The sequence below is a fragment of the Prunus avium genome, chromosome 8, assembly GCF_965620075.1.
Source record: "Prunus avium chromosome 8, drPruAviu1.hap1.1, whole genome shotgun sequence".
NCBI lineage: Eukaryota > Viridiplantae > Streptophyta > Magnoliopsida > Rosales > Rosaceae > Prunus > Prunus avium.
Window position 1 is genome coordinate 9,894,724 of NC_142291.1, and position 15,245 is coordinate 9,909,968.

The 15,245-nt window shown below is 48.6% G+C and overlaps 13 non-coding genes and 1 pseudogene across 13 annotated transcripts; all 14 read right to left on the reverse strand.

Moving 5' to 3' along the window:
- Positions 1 to 57: 57 nt before the first annotated feature.
- LOC148291510 (5S ribosomal RNA) lies at positions 58 to 176 on the reverse strand. The gene has a single exon (XR_015827292.1). It is a non-coding gene; the product is annotated as a 5S ribosomal RNA (ribosomal RNA).
- Positions 177 to 950: 774 nt separating this feature from the next.
- LOC148291511 (5S ribosomal RNA) lies at positions 951 to 1,069 on the reverse strand. Its single transcript, XR_015826824.1, has one exon. It is a non-coding gene; the product is annotated as a 5S ribosomal RNA (ribosomal RNA).
- A 754-nt stretch (positions 1,070 to 1,823) lies between these two features.
- On the reverse strand, positions 1,824 to 1,942 carry LOC148291512 (5S ribosomal RNA). Its single transcript, XR_015827010.1, has one exon. It is a non-coding gene; the product is annotated as a 5S ribosomal RNA (ribosomal RNA).
- Positions 1,943 to 3,618: 1,676 nt separating this feature from the next.
- On the reverse strand, positions 3,619 to 3,737 carry LOC148291513 (5S ribosomal RNA). Its single transcript, XR_015826818.1, has one exon. It is a non-coding gene; the product is annotated as a 5S ribosomal RNA (ribosomal RNA).
- Positions 3,738 to 4,491: 754 nt separating this feature from the next.
- Positions 4,492 to 4,610, reverse strand: LOC148291514 (5S ribosomal RNA). The gene has a single exon (XR_015827616.1). It is a non-coding gene; the product is annotated as a 5S ribosomal RNA (ribosomal RNA).
- Positions 4,611 to 5,364: 754 nt separating this feature from the next.
- On the reverse strand, positions 5,365 to 5,483 carry LOC148291515 (5S ribosomal RNA). The gene has a single exon (XR_015826676.1). It is a non-coding gene; the product is annotated as a 5S ribosomal RNA (ribosomal RNA).
- Positions 5,484 to 6,237: 754 nt separating this feature from the next.
- Positions 6,238 to 6,356, reverse strand: LOC148291516 (5S ribosomal RNA). Its single transcript, XR_015826882.1, has one exon. It is a non-coding gene; the product is annotated as a 5S ribosomal RNA (ribosomal RNA).
- Positions 6,357 to 8,032: 1,676 nt separating this feature from the next.
- LOC148291517 (5S ribosomal RNA) lies at positions 8,033 to 8,151 on the reverse strand. The gene has a single exon (XR_015827293.1). It is a non-coding gene; the product is annotated as a 5S ribosomal RNA (ribosomal RNA).
- A 1,657-nt stretch (positions 8,152 to 9,808) lies between these two features.
- Positions 9,809 to 9,927, reverse strand: LOC148291518 (5S ribosomal RNA; annotated as a pseudogene).
- A 754-nt stretch (positions 9,928 to 10,681) lies between these two features.
- On the reverse strand, positions 10,682 to 10,800 carry LOC148291519 (5S ribosomal RNA). Its single transcript, XR_015826940.1, has one exon. It is a non-coding gene; the product is annotated as a 5S ribosomal RNA (ribosomal RNA).
- A 773-nt stretch (positions 10,801 to 11,573) lies between these two features.
- On the reverse strand, positions 11,574 to 11,695 carry LOC148291520 (5S ribosomal RNA). The gene has a single exon (XR_015827099.1). It is a non-coding gene; the product is annotated as a 5S ribosomal RNA (ribosomal RNA).
- A 754-nt stretch (positions 11,696 to 12,449) lies between these two features.
- On the reverse strand, positions 12,450 to 12,568 carry LOC148291521 (5S ribosomal RNA). The gene has a single exon (XR_015827294.1). It is a non-coding gene; the product is annotated as a 5S ribosomal RNA (ribosomal RNA).
- Positions 12,569 to 13,322: 754 nt separating this feature from the next.
- On the reverse strand, positions 13,323 to 13,441 carry LOC148291522 (5S ribosomal RNA). Its single transcript, XR_015826845.1, has one exon. It is a non-coding gene; the product is annotated as a 5S ribosomal RNA (ribosomal RNA).
- Positions 13,442 to 14,224: 783 nt separating this feature from the next.
- LOC148291523 (5S ribosomal RNA) lies at positions 14,225 to 14,343 on the reverse strand. Its single transcript, XR_015826749.1, has one exon. It is a non-coding gene; the product is annotated as a 5S ribosomal RNA (ribosomal RNA).
- Positions 14,344 to 15,245: the final 902 nt, after the last annotated feature.

The following is a 15,245-nucleotide window of genomic DNA, read 5'->3' on the forward strand; positions in this document are numbered from 1 at the left end:
AGATAACGGAAAGCAAACGCCCACGACAATTGAAACGTCAACAAGGCAAAAAAAGAAGGGATGCAACACGAGGACTTCCCAGGAGGTCACCCATCCTAGTACTACTCTCGCCCAAACTCGCTTAACTTCGGAGTTCTGATGGGATCCGGTGCATGTGAGTTGGTATGATCGCATCCGTTAGCTTATAACGCCTAAAAGTATATAAGCCACGTTTGAGCCATGCCATATGACCATGGGTTGGCTATCCAACGCCCCCCCGCATGAAATGGGATGCCGTCGCATGAAATGGCATGGCCTGTCAGGCCTTGTCGTCGCCACCCCTACCATGTGTCGCATGCAGGCCTGCCGAACTGCCGGTTCCGATCGGCTGTGGGGCCTACCTTACGATAATTGAACCAAAACAAAAAAAAACAAAAAAACTGACAACGTTAAGAACAACCCCAATAATTTCGGCAGTGGGCGTCGAGTCCTGTTGTTTTTTCTCTTCCGTTCATTTGCGGTGCCCGGTTAATTGGAGACGAGCTCCACGGGGTGATGTAGGACAGATGGCGTAAGTTATTGGAGAGGAGCTGGACCGACGCGCGTGCAACGGAAAATCGGGCAAACCGCTGATCTGGGCTCCGACCTCAGAATTGGGCCCACGAACCGTCGATTCGAAGGCAACGGCGTCGCGAGTAAAACTCATTGCGTCGCCATGAGTCGGGGCTTTTTCGGGCATCCGACGTCGTTTACTAGCCCGAAATCCAGTTTTTGAAGTTTTTGGTAACTGTGTTATTTTCCTATTTTAATTCCTTCGTTAATCCTAGGCTTTCTAGGAGTATTTAATCATAGTGTGCCCCGATTGTCACGCTGCGCCACGGGGTCGTGATAAAACAAAGACAACCAGATGAATAAGATGACGGAAAGCAAACGTCCACGACAATTGAAACGTCAACAAGGCAAAAAAAGAAGGGATGCAACACGAGGACTTCCCAGGAGGTCACCCATCCTAGTACTACTCTCACCCAAACTCGCTTAACTTCGGAGTTCTGATGGGATCCGGTGCATGTGAGTTGGTATGATCGCATCCGTTAGCTTATAACGCCTAAAAGTATATAAGCCACGTTTGAGCCATGCCATATGACCATGGGTTGGCTATCCAACGCCCCCCGCATGAAATGGCATGGCCTGTCAGGCCTTGTCGTCGCCCCCCCTACCATGTGTCGCGCGCAGGCCTGCCGAACTGCCGGTTCCGATCGGCTGTGGGGCCTACCTTACGATAATTGAACCAAAACAAAAATAAACAAAAAAACTGACAACGTTAAGAACAACCCCAATAATTTCGGCAGTGGGCGTCGAGTCCTGTTGTTTTTTCGCTTTCGTTCGTTTGCGGTGCCCGGTTAATTGGAGACGAGCTCCACGGGGTGATGTAGGACAGATGGCGTAAGTTATTGGAGAGGAGCTGGACCGACGCGCGTGCAACGGCAAATCGGGCAAACCGCTGATCTGGGCTCCGACCTCAGAATTGGGCCAACGAACCGTCGATTCGAAGGCAACGGCGTCGCGAGTAAAACTCATTGCGCTGCCATGAGTCGTGGGCTTTTTCGGGCATCCGACGTCGTTTACTAGCCCGAAATCCAGTTTTTGAAGTTTTTGGTAACTGTGTTATTTTCCTATTTTAATTCCTTCGTTAATCCTAGGCTTTCTAGGAGTATTTAATCATTGTGTGCCCCGATTGTCACGCTGCGCCACGGGGTCGTGATAAAACAAAGACAACCAGATGAATAAAATGACGGAAAGCAAACGCCCACGACAATTGAAACGTCAACAAGGCAAAAAAAGAAGGGATGCAACACGAGGACTTACCAGGAGGTCACCCATCCTAGTACTACTCTCGCCCAAACTCGCTTAGCTTCGGAGTTCTGACGGGATCCGGTGCATGTGAGTTGGTATGATCGCATCCGTTAGCTTATAACGCCTAAAAGTATATAAGCCACGTTTGAGCCATGCCATATGACCATGGGTTGGCTATCCAACGCCCCCCGCATGAAATGGGATGCCGTCGCATGAAATGGCATGGCCTGTCAGGCCTTGTCGTCGCCACCCCTAATATGTGTCGCGCGCAGGCCTGCCGAACTGCCGGTTCCGATCGGCTGTGGGGCCTACCTTACGATAATTGAACCAAAACAAAAAAAAACAAAAAAACTGACAACGTTAAGAACAACCCCAATAATTTCGGCAGTGGGCGTCGAGTCCTGTTGTTTTTTCGCTTTCGTTCGTTTGCGGTGCCCGGTTAATTGGAGACGAGCTCCACGGGGTGATGTAGGACAGATGGCGTAAGTTAATGGAGAGGAGCTGGACTGACGCGCGTGCAACGGCAAATCGGGCAAACCGCTGATCTGGGCTCCGACCTCAGAATTGGGCCCACGAACCGTCGATTCGAAGGCAACGGCGTCGCGAGTAAAACTCATTGCGACGCCATGAGTCGTGGGCTTTTTCGGGCATCCGACGTCGTTTACTAGCCCGAAATCCAGTTTTTGAAGTTTTTGGTAACTGTGTTATTTTCCTATTTTAATTCCTTCGTTAATCCTAGGCTTTCTAGGAGTATTTAATCATAGTGTGCCCCGATTGTCACGCTGCGCCACGGGGTCGTGATAAAACAAAGACATCCAGATGAATAAGATGACGGAAAGTAGACCCGGCAATATTGCACACGACCCGTTAACACGACACGAATTCGCACGAAATTATCAGTATTTGGGTTGAGCTTATTGGGTCGGGTTGAAAACGGGTGAACCCGTTAGCCACCCGTTAAGCTAACGGGTCGTTTCGGGTCGAAAACGGGTTAACCCGTTACCACCCGTTAAGAAGGTTAATTTTGTAATTTTGCAAAATATTTTTCTTTTCTTTTCTTCTTCCCCTTTTCTTTCTTCTTTTCGTGTCTTTTTCTTCTTACCTTTTTGTCTTTTTCTTCTTTCCCCTTTTCCTTTTTCTTCTTCCTCTCGTTCTTCTCTTCTGCTCTGTTCTTCTCTTTTTCTCTTCTGCTATCTTTTTGTCAAGATTCTCTTCTGCTCTTCTTCTCTCCACTCAATAGACTCCGCCAACCCAGCCACCAGGGATCAAGGAGGAGGTATCTAGGTCGGTCCACAGAGGGTGATTGATTCTAGAGTTGTTGGTTTTGGTTCTCTCAGTTAATTTTGAATTTTCTTTCTTCCTCAATTTATTTAGTTGTTAAGTTTTTAAGATATCTGTGAGAGAGAGATATATACTGTTTTGGGGTGAGAGGACTGAAATGAAGAGGGAAAGAGGGAAGAAAAGTTAGGGTTGGGGTTTGGGGGAAAAAAGACAGAGAAGGCGTGTTGGTAGAGAAGCTGTGATAGTTTTTTTTTTTTTTTTTTTTCTTTCTGGTTTATTCTTAACGGGTTAACGGGTCGTGTCGGATATTCGCGAATTGTAACGGGTCGTGTTTGGGTCTAGTATTTGTCACCCGTTAACTTAACGGGTCGTGTTCGTGTCAACCCGTTAAGAAAACGGATTAACCCGTTAACGACCCGAAACCCGTTAAAACGACCCGTTTGCCAGCTCTAACGGAAAGCAAACGCCCACGACAATTGAAACGTCAACAAGGCAAAAAAAGAAGGGATGCAACACGAGGACTTCCCAGGAGGTCACCCATCCTAGTACTACTCTCGCCCAAACTCGCTTAACTTCGGAGTTCTGATGGGTTCCGGTGCATGTGAGTTGGTATGATCGCATCCGTTAGCTTATAACGCCTAAAAGTATATAAGCCACGTTTGAGCCATGCCATATGACCATGGGTTGGCTATCCAACGCCCCCCGCATGAAATGGCATGGCCTGTCAGGCCTTGTCGTCGCCCCCCCTACCATGTGTCGCGCGCAGGCCTGCCGAACTGCCGGTTCCGATCGGCTGTGGGGCCTACCTTACGATAATTGATCCAAAACAAAAAAAAACAAAAAAACTGACAACGTTAAGAACAACCCCAATAATTTCGGCAGTGGGCGTCGAGTCCTGTTGTTTTTTCGCTTTCGTTCGTTTGCGGTGCCCGGTTAATTGGAGACGAGCTCCACGGGGTGATGTAGGACAGATGGCGTAAGTTATTGGAGAGGAGCTGGACCGACGCGCGTGCAACGGCAAATCGGGCAAACCGCTGATCTGAGCTCCGACCTCAGAATTGGGCCCACGAACCGTCGATTCGAAGGCAACGGCGTCGCGAGTAAAACTCATTGCGTTGCCATGAGTCGTGGGCTTTTCCGGGCATCCGACGTCGTTTACTAGCCCGAAATCCAGTTTTTGAAGTTTTTGGTAACTGTGTTATTTTCCTATTTTAATTCCTTCGTTAATCCTAGGCTTTCTAGGAGTATTTAATCATAGTGTGCCCCGATTGTCACGCTGCGCCACGGGGTCGTGATAAAACAAAGACATCCAGATGAATAAGATGACGGAAAGCAAATGCCCACGACAATTGAAACGTCAACAAGGCAAAAAAAGAAGGGATGCAACACGAGGACTTCCCAGGAGGTCACCCATCCTAGTACTACTCTCGCCCAAACTCGCTTAACTTCGGAGTTCTGATGGGATCCGGTGCGTGTGAGTTGGTATGATCGCATCCATTAGCTTATAACGCCTAAAAGTATATAAGCCACGTTTGAGCCATGCCATATGACCATGGGTTGGCTATCCAACGCCACCCGCATGAAATGGCATGGCCTGTCAGGCCTTGTCGTCGCCACCCCTACCATGTGTCGCGCGCAGGCCTGCCGAACTGCCGGTTGCGATCGGCTGTGGGGCCTACCTTACGCTAATTGAACCAAAACAAAAAAAAACAAAAAAACTGACAACGTTAAGAACAACCCCAATAATTTCGGCAGTGGGCGTCGAGTCCTGTTGTTTTTTCGCTTTCGTTCGTTTGCGGTGCCCGGTTAATTGGAGACGAGCTCGACGGGGTGATGTAGGACAGATGGCGTAAGTTATTGGAAAGGAGCTGGACCGACGCGCGTGCAACGGCAAATCGGGCAAACCGCTGATCTGGGCTCCGACCTCAGAATTGGGCCCACGAACCGTCGATTCGAAGGCAACGGCGTCGCGAGTAAAACTCATTGCGTCGCCATGAGTCGTGGGCTTTTTCGGGCATCCGACGTCGTTTACTAGCCCGAAATCCAGTTTTTGAAGTTTTTGGTAACTGTGTTATTTTCCTATTTTAATTCCTTCGTTAATCCTAGGCTTTCTAGGAGTATTTAATCATAGTGTGCCCCGATTGTCACGCTGCGCCACGGGGTCGTGATAAAACAAAGACATCCAGATGAATAAGATGACGGAAAGCAAACGCCCACGACAATTGAAACGTCAACAAGGCAAAAAAAGAAGGGATGCAACACGAGGACTTCCCAGGAGGTCACCCATCCTAGTACTACTCTCGCCCAAACTCGCTTAACTTCGGAGTTCTGATGGGATCCGGTGCGTGTGAGTTGGTATGATCACATCCATTAGCTTATAACGCCTAAAAGTATATAAGCCACGTTTGAGCCATGCCATATGACCATGGGTTGGCTATCCAACGCCACCCGCATGAAATGGCATGGCCTGTCAGGCCTTGTCGTCGCCACCCCTACCATGTGTCGCGCGCAGGCCTGCCGAACTGCCGGTTGCGATCGGCTGTGGGGCCTACCTTACGCTAATTGAACCAAAACAAAAAAAAACAAAAAAACTGACAACGTTAAGAACAACCCCAATAATTTCGGCAGTGGGCGTCGAGTCCTGTTGTTTTTTCGCTTTCGTTCGTTTGCGGTGCCCGGTTAATTGGAGACGAGCTCGACGGGGTGATGTAGGACAGATGGCGTAAGTTATTGGAAAGGAGCTGGACCGACGCGCGTGCAACGGCAAATCGGGCAAACCGCTGATCTGGGCTCCGACCTCAGAATTGGGCCCACGAACCGTCGATTCGAAGGCAACGGCGTCGCGAGTAAAACTCATTGCGTCGCCATGAGTCGTGGGCTTTTTCGGGCATCCGACGTCGTTTACTAGCCCGAAATCCAGTTTTTGAAGTTTTTGGTAACTGTGTTATTTTCCTATTTTAATTCCTTCGTTAATCCTAGGCTTTCTAGGAGTATTTAATCATAGTGTGCCCCGATTGTCACGCTGCGCCACGGGGTCGTGATAAAACAAAGACATCCAGATGAATAAGATGACGGAAAGCAAACGCCCACGACAATTGAAACGTCAACAAGGCAAAAAAAGAAGGGATGCAACACGAGGACTTCCCAGGAGGTCACCCATCTTAGTACTACTCTCGCCCAAACTCGCTTAACTTCGGAGTTCTGATGGGATCCGGTGCGTGTGAGTTGGTATGATCGCATCTGTTAGCTTATAACGCCTAAAAGTATATAAGCCACGTTTGAGCCATGCCATATGACCATGGGTTGGCTATCCAACGCCCCCCGCATGAAATGGGATGCCGTCGCATGAAATGGCATGGCCTGTCAGGCCTTGTCGTCGCCACCCCTAATATGTGTCGCGCGCAGGCCTGCCGAACTGCCGGTTCCGATCGGCTGTGGGGCCTACCTTACGATAACTGAACCAAAACAAAAAAAAACAAAAAAACTGACAACGTTAAGAACAACCCCAATAATTTCGGCAGTGGGCGTCGAGTCCTGTTGTTTTTTCGCTTTCGTTCGTTTGCGGTGCCCGGTTAATTGGAGACGAGCTCCACGGGGTGATGTAGGACAGATGGCGTAAGTTAATGGAGAGGAGCTGGACCGACGCGCGTGCAACGGCAAATCGGGCAAACCGCTGATCTGGGCTCCGACCTCAGAATTGGGCCCACGAACCGTCGATTCGAAGGCAACGGCGTCGCGAGTAAAACTCATTGCGCTGCCATGAGTCGTGGGCTTTTTCGGGCATCCGACGTCGTTTACTAGCCCGAAATCCAGTTTTTGAAGTTTTTGGTAACTGTGTTATTTTCCTATTTTAATTCCTTCGTTAATCCTAGGCTTTCTAGGAGTATTTAATCATAGTGTGCCCCGATTGTCACGCTGCGCCACGGGGTCGTGATAAAACAAAGACATCCAGATGAATAAGATGACGGAAAGTAGACCCGGCAATATTGCACACGACCCGTTAACACGACACGAATTCGCACGAAATTATCAGTATTTGGGTTGAGCTTATTTGGTCGGGTTGAAAACGGGTGAACCCGTTAGCCACCCGTTAAGCTAACGGGTCGTTTCGGGTCGAAAACGGGTTAACCCGTTACCACCCGTTAAGAAGGTTAATTTTGTAATTTTGCAAAATATTTTTCTTTTCTTTTCTTCTTCCCCTTTTCTTTCTTCTTTCCGTGTCTTTTTCTTCTTACCTTTTTGTCTTTTTCTTCTTTCCCCTTTTCCTTTTTCTTCTTCCTCTCGTTCTTCTCTTCTGCTCTGTTCTTCTCTTTTTCTCTTCTGCTATCTTTTTGTCAAGATTCTCTTCTGCTCTTCTTCTCTCCACTCAATAGACTCCGCCAACCCAGCCACCAGGGATCAAGGAGGAGGTATCTAGGTCGGTCCACAGAGGGTGATTGATTCTAGAGTTGTTGGTTTTGGTTCTCTCAGTTAATTTTGAATTTTCTTTCTTCCTCAATTTATTTAGTTGTTAAGTTTTTAAGATATCTGTGAGAGAGAGATATATACTGTTTTGGGGTGAGAGGACTGAAATGAAGAGGGAAAGAGGGAAGAAAAGTTAGGGTTGGGGTTTGGGGGAAAAAAGACAGAGAAGGCGTGTTGGTAGAGAAGCTGTGATAGTTTTTTTTTTTTTTTTTTTTCTTTCTGGTTTATTCTTAACGGGTTAACGGGTCGTGTCGGATATTCGCGAATTGTAACGGGTCGTGTTTGGGTCTAGTATTTGTCACCCGTTAACTTAACGGGTCGTGTTCGTGTCAACCCGTTAAGAAAACGGATTAACCCGTTAACGACCCGAAACCCGTTAAAACGACCCGTTTGCCAGCTCTAACGGAAAGCAAACGCCCACGACAATTGAAACGTCAACAAGGCAAAAAAAGAAGGGATGCAACACGAGGACTTCCCAGGAGGTCACCCATCCTAGTACTACTCTCGCCCAAACTCGCTTAACTTCGGAGTTCTGATGGGATCCGGTGCATGTGAGTTGGTATGATCGCATCCGTTAGCTTATAACGCCTAAAAGTATATAAGCCACGTTTGAGCCATGCCATATGACCATGGGTTGGCTATCCAACGCCCCCCGCATGAAATGGCATGGCCTGTCAGGCCTTGTCGTCGCCCCCCCTACCATGTGTCGCGCGCAGGCCTGCCGAACTGCCGGTTCCGATCGGCTGTGGGGCCTACCTTACGATAATTGATCCAAAACAAAAAAAAACAAAAAAACTGACAACGTTAAGAACAACCCCAATAATTTCGGCAGTGGGCGTCGAGTCCTGTTGTTTTTTCGCTTTCGTTCGTTTGCGGTGCCCGGTTAATTGGAGACGAGCTCCACGGGGTGATGTAGGACAGATGGCGTAAGTTAATGGAGAGGAGCTGGACCGACGCGCGTGCAACGGCAAATCGGGCAAACCGCTGATCTGGGCTCCGACCTCAGAATTGGGCCCACGAACCGTCGATTCGAAGGCAACGGCGTCGCGAGTAAAACTCATTGCGCTGCCATGAGTCGTGGGCTTTTTCGGGCATCCGACGTCGTTTACTAGCCCGAAATCCAGTTTTTGAAGTTTTTGGTAACTGTGTTATTTTCCTATTTTAATTCCTTCGTTAATCCTAGGCTTTCTAGGAGTATTTAATCATAGTGTGCCCCGATTGTCACGCTGCTCCATGGGGTCGTGATAAAACAAAGACATCCAGATGAATAAGATGACGGAAAGTAGACCCGGCAATATTGCACACGACCCGTTAACACGACACGAATTCGCACGAAATTATCAGTATTTGGGTTGAGCTTATTTGGTCGGGTTGAAAACGGGTGAACCCGTTAGCCACCCGTTAAGCTAACGGGTCGTTTCGGGTCGAAAACGGGTTAACCCGTTACCACCCGTTAAGAAGGTTAATTTTGTAATTTTGCAAAATATTTTTCTTTTCTTTTCTTCTTCCCCTTTTCTTTCTTCTTTCCGTGTCTTTTTCTTCTTACCTTTTTGTCTTTTTCTTCTTTCCCCTTTTCCTTTTTCTTCTTCCTCTCGTTCTTCTCTTCTGCTCTGTTCTTCTCTTTTTCTCTTCTGCTATCTTTTTGTCAAGATTCTCTTCTGCTCTTCTTCTCTCCACTCAATAGACTCCGCCAACCCAGCCACCAGGGATCAAGGAGGAGGTATCTAGGTCGGTCCACAGAGGGTGATTGATTCTAGAGTTGTTGGTTTTGGTTCTCTCAGTTAATTTTGAATTTTCTTTCTTCCTCAATTTATTTAGTTGTTAAGTTTTTAAGATATCTGTGAGAGAGAGATATATACTGTTTTGGGGTGAGAGGACTGAAATGAAGAGGGAAAGAGGGAAGAAAAGTTAGGGTTGGGGTTTGGGGGAAAAAAGACAGAGAAGGCGTGTTGGTAGAGAAGCTGTGATAGTTTTTTTTTTTTTTTTTTTTTCTTTCTGGTTTATTCTTAACGGGTTAACGGGTCGTGTCGGATATTCGCGAATTGTAACGGGTCGTGTTTGGGTCTAGTATTAGTCACCCGTTAACTTAACGGGTCGTGTTCGTGTCAACCCGTTAAGAAAACGGATTAACCCGTTAACGACCCGAAACCCGTTAAAACGACCCGTTTGCCAGCTCTAACGGAAAGCAAACGCCCACGACAATTGAAACGTCAACAAGGCAAAAAAAGAAGGGATGCAACACGAGGACTTCCCAGGACGTCACCCATCCTAGTACTACTCTCGCCCAAACTCGCTTAACTTCGTAGTTCTGATGGGATCCGGTGCATGTGAGTTGGTATGATCGCATCCGTTAGCTTATAACGCCTAAAAGTATATAAGCCACGTTTGAGCCATGCCATATGACCATGGGTTGGCTATCCAACGCCCCCCGCATGAAATGGCATGGCCTGTCAGGCCTTGTCGTCGCCCCCCCTACCATGTGTCGCGCGCAGGCCTGCCGAACTGCCGGTTCCGATCGGCTGTGGGGCCTACCTTACGATAATTGATCCAAAACAAAAAAAAACAAAAAAACTGACAACGTTAAGAACAACCCCAATAATTTCGGCAGTGGGCGTCGAGTCCTGTTGTTTTTTCGCTTTCGTTCGTTTGCGGTGCCCGGTTAATTGGAGACGAGCTCCACGGGGTGATGTAGGACAGATGGCGTAAGTTATTGGAGAGGAGCTGGACCGACGCGCGTGCAACGGCAAATCGGGCAAACCGCTGATCTGAGCTCCGACCTCAGAATTGGGCCCACGAACCGTCGATTCGAAGGCAACGGCGTCGCGAGTAAAACTCATTGCGTTGCCATGAGTCGTGGGCTTTTTCAGGCATCCAACGTCGTTTACTAGCCCGAAATCCAGTTTTTGAACTTTTTGGTAACTGTTATATTTTCCTATTTTAATTCCTTCGTTAATCCTAGGCTTTCTAGGAGTATTTAATCATAGTGTGCCCCGATTGTCACGCTGCGCCACGGGGTCGTGATAAAACAAAGACATCCAGATGAATAAGATGACGGAAAGCAAACGCCCACGACAATTGAAACGTCAACAAGGCAAAAAAAGAAGGGATGCAACACGAGGACTTCCCAGGAGGTCACCCATCCTAGTACTACTCTCGCCCAAACTCGCTTAACTTCGGAGTTCTGATGGGATCCGGTGCACGTGAGTTGATATGATCGCATCCGTTAGCTTATAACGCCTAAAAGTATATAAGCCACGTTTGAGCCATGCCATATGACCATGGGTTGGCTATCCAACGCCCCCCGCATGAAATGGGATGCCGTCGCATGAAATGGCATGGCCTGTCAGGCCTTGTCGTCGCCACCCCTAATATGTGTCGCGCGCAGGCCTGCCGAACTGCCGGTTCCGATCGGCTGTGGGGCCTACCTTACGATAATTGAACCAAAACAAAAAAAAACAAAAAAACTGACAACGTTAAGAACAACCCCAACAATTTCGGCAGTGGGCGTCGAGTCCTGTTGTTTTTTCGCTTTCGTTCGTTTGCGGTGCCCGGTTAATTGGAAACGAGCTCCACGGGTGATGTAGGACAGATGGCGTAAGTTATTGGAGAGGAGCTGGACCGACGCGCGTGCAACGGCAAATCGGGCAAATCGCTGATCTGGGCTCCGACCTCAGAATTGGGCCCACGAACCGTCGATTCGAAGGCAACGGCGTCGCGAGTAAAACTCATTGCGTTGCCATGAGTCGTGGGCTTTTCCGGGCATCCGACGTCGTTTACTAGCCCGAAATCCAGTTTTTGAAGTTTTTGGTAACTGTGTTATTTTCCTATTTTAATTCCTTCGTTAATCCTAGGCTTTCTAGGAGTATTTAATCATAGTGTGCCCCGATTGTCACGCTGCGCCACGGGGTCGTGATAAAACAAAGACATCCAGATGAATAAGATGACGGAAAGCAAACGCCCACGACAATTGAAACGTCAACAAGGCAAAAAAAGAAGGGATGCAACACGAGGACTTCCCAGGAGGTCACCACCCATCCTAGTACTACTCTCGCCCAAACTCGCTTAACTTCGGAGTTCTGATGGGATCCGGTGCGTGTGAGTTGGTATGATCGCATCCATTAGCTTATAACGCCTAAAAGTATATAAGCCACGTTTGAGCCATGCCATATGACCATGGGTTGGCTATCCAACGCCACCCGCATGAAATGGCATGGCCTGTCAGGCCTTGTCGTCGCCACCCCTACCATGTGTCGCGCGCAGGCCTGCCGAACTGCCGGTTGCGATCGGCTGTGGGGCCTACCTTACGCTAATTGAACCAAAACAAAAAAAAACAAAAAAACTGACAACGTTAAGAACAACCCCAATAATTTCGGCAGTGGGCGTCGAGTCCTGTTGTTTTTTCGCTTTCGTTCGTTTGCGGTGCCCGGTTAATTGGAGACGAGCTCGACGGGGTGATGTAGGACAGATGGCGTAAGTTATTGGAAAGGAGCTGGACCGACGCGCGTGCAACGGCAAATCGGGCAAACCGCTGATCTGGGCTCCGACCTCAGAATTGGGCCCACGAACCGTCGATTCGAAGGCAACGGCGTCGCGAGTAAAACTCATTGCGTCGCCATGAGTCGTGGGCTTTTTCGGGCATCCGACGTCGTTTACTAGCCCGAAATCCAGTTTTTGAAGTTTTTGGTAACTGTGTTATTTTCCTATTTTAATTCCTTCGTTAATCCTAGGCTTTCTAGGAGTATTTAATCATAGTGTGCCCCGATTGTCACGCTGCGCCACGGGGTCGTGATAAAACAAAGACATCCAGATGAATAAGATGACGGAAAGCAAACGCCCACGACAATTGAAACGTCAACAAGGCAAAAAAAGAAGGGATGCAACACGAGGACTTCCCAGGAGGTCACCCATCCTAGTACTACTCTCGCCCAAACTCGCTTAACTTCGGAGTTCTGATGGGATCCGGTGCATGTGAGTTGGTATGATCGCATCCGTTAGCTTATAACGCCTAAAAGTATATAAGCCACGTTTGAGCCATGCCATATGACCATGGGTTGGCTATCCAACGCCCCCCGCATGAAATGGCATGGCCTGTCAGGCCTTGTCGTCGCCACCCCTACCATGTGTCGCGCGCAGGCCTGCCGAACTGCCGGTTCCGATCGGCTGTGGGGCCTACCTTACGATAATTGAACCAAAACAAAAAAAAACAAAAAAACTGACAACGTTAAGAACAACCCCAATAATTTCGGCAGTGGGCGTCGAGTCCTTTTGTTTTTTCGCTTTCGTTCATTTGCGGTGCCCGGTTAATTGGAGACGAGCTCCACGGGGTGATGTAGGACAGATGGCGTAAGTTATTGGAGAGGAGCTGGACCGACGCGCGTGCAACGGCAAATCGGGCAAACCGCTGATCTGGGCTCCGACCTCAGAATTGGGCCCACGAACCGTCGATTCGAAGGCAACGGCGTCGCGAGTAAAATTCATTGCCTTGCCATGAGTCGTGGACTTTTTCGGGCATCCGACGTCGTTTACTAGCCCGAAATCCAGTTTTTGAAGTTTTTGGTAACTGTGTTATTTTCCTATTTTAATTCCTTCGTTAATCCTAGGCTTTCTAGGAGTATTTAATCATTGTGTGCCCCGATTGTCACGCTGCGCCACGGGGTCGTGATAAAACAAAGACATCCAGATGAATAAGATAACGGAAAGCAAACGCCCACGACAATTGAAACGTCAACAAGGCAAAAAAAGAAGGGATGCAACACGAGGACTTCCAAGGAGGTCACCCATCCTAGTACTACTCTCGCCCAAACTCGCTTAACTTCGGAGTTCTGATGGGATCCGGTGCATGTGAGTTGGTATGATCGCATCCGTTAGCTTATAACGCCTAAAAGTATATAAGCCACGTTTGAGCCATGCCATATGACCATGGGTTGGCTATCCAACGCCCCCCCGCATGAAATGGGATGCCGTCGCATGAAATGGCATGGCCTGTCAGGCCTTGTCGTCGCCACCCCTACCATGTGTCGCATGCAGGCCTGCCGAACTGCCGAACTGCCGGTTCCGATCGGCTGTGGGGCCTACCTTACGATAATTGAACCAAAACAAAAAAAAACAAAAAAACTGACAACGTTAAGAACAACCCCAATAATTTCGGCAGTGGGCGTCGAGTCCTGTTGTTTTTTCGCTTTCGTTCATTTGCGGTGCCCGGTTAATTGGAGACGAGCTCCACGGGGTGATGTAGGACAGATGGCGTAAGTTATTGGAGAGGAGCTGGACCGACGCGCGTGCAACGGCAAATCGGGCAAACCGCTGATCTGGGCTCCGACCTCAGAATTGGGCCCACGAACCGTCGATTCGAAGGCAACGGCGTCGCGAGTAAAACTCATTGCGCTGCCATGAGTCGTGGGCTTTTTCGGGCATCCGACGTCGTTTACTAGCCCGAAATCCAGTTTTTGAAGTTTTTGGTAACTGTGTTATTTTCCTATTTTAATTCCTTCGTTAATCCTAGGCTTTCTAGGAGTATTTAATCATTGTGTGCCCCGATTGTCACGCTGCGCCACGGGGTCGTGATAAAACAAAGACATCCAGATGAATAAGATGACGGAAAGCAAACGCCCACGACAATTGAAACGTCAACAAGGCAAAAAAAGAAGGGATGCAACACGAGGACTTCCCAGGAGGTCACCCATCCTAGTACTACTCTCGCCCAAACTCGCTTAACTTCGGAGTTCTGATGGGATCCGGTGCATGTGAGTTGATATGATCGCATCCGTTAGCTTATAACGCCTAAAAGTATATAAGCCACGTTTGAGCCATGCCATATGACCATGGGTTGGCTATCCAACGCCCCCCGCATGAAATGGGATGCCGTCGCATGAAATGGCATGGCCTGTCAGGCCTTGTCGTCGCCACCCCTACCATGTGTCGCATGCAGGCCTGCCGAACTGCCGGTTCCGATCGGCTGTGGGGCCTACCTTACGATAATTGAACCAAAACAAAAAAAAACAAAAAAACTGACAACGTTAAGAACAACCCCAATAATTTCGGCAGCGGGCGTCGAGTCCTGTTGTTTTTTCGCTTTCGTTCGTTTGCGGTGCCCGGTTAATTGGAGACAAGCTCCACGGGGTGATGTAGGACAGATGGCGTAAGTTAATGGAGAGGAGCTGGACCGACGCGCGTGCAACGGCAAATCGGGCAAACCGCTGATCTGGGCTCCGACCTCAGAATTGGGCCCACGAACCGTCGATTCGAAGGCAACGGCGTCGCGAGTAAAACTCATTGCGCTGCCATGAGTCGTGGGCTTTTTCGGGCATCCGACGTCGTTTACTAGCCCGAAATCCAGTTTTTGAAGTTTTTGGTAACTGTGTTATTTTCCTATTTTAATTCCTTCGTTAATCCTAGGCTTTCTAGGAGTATTTAATCATAGTGTGCCCCGATTGTCACGCTGCGCCACGGGGTCGTGATAAAACAAAGACATCCAGATGAATAAGATGACGGAAAGTAGACCCGGCAATATTGCACACGACCCGTTAACACGACACGAATTCGCACGAAATTATCAGTATTTGGGTTGAGCTTATTTGGTCGGGTTGAAAACGGGTGAACCCGTTAGCCACCCGTTAAGCTAACGGGTCGTTTCGGGTCGAAAACGGGTTAACCCGTTACCACCCGTT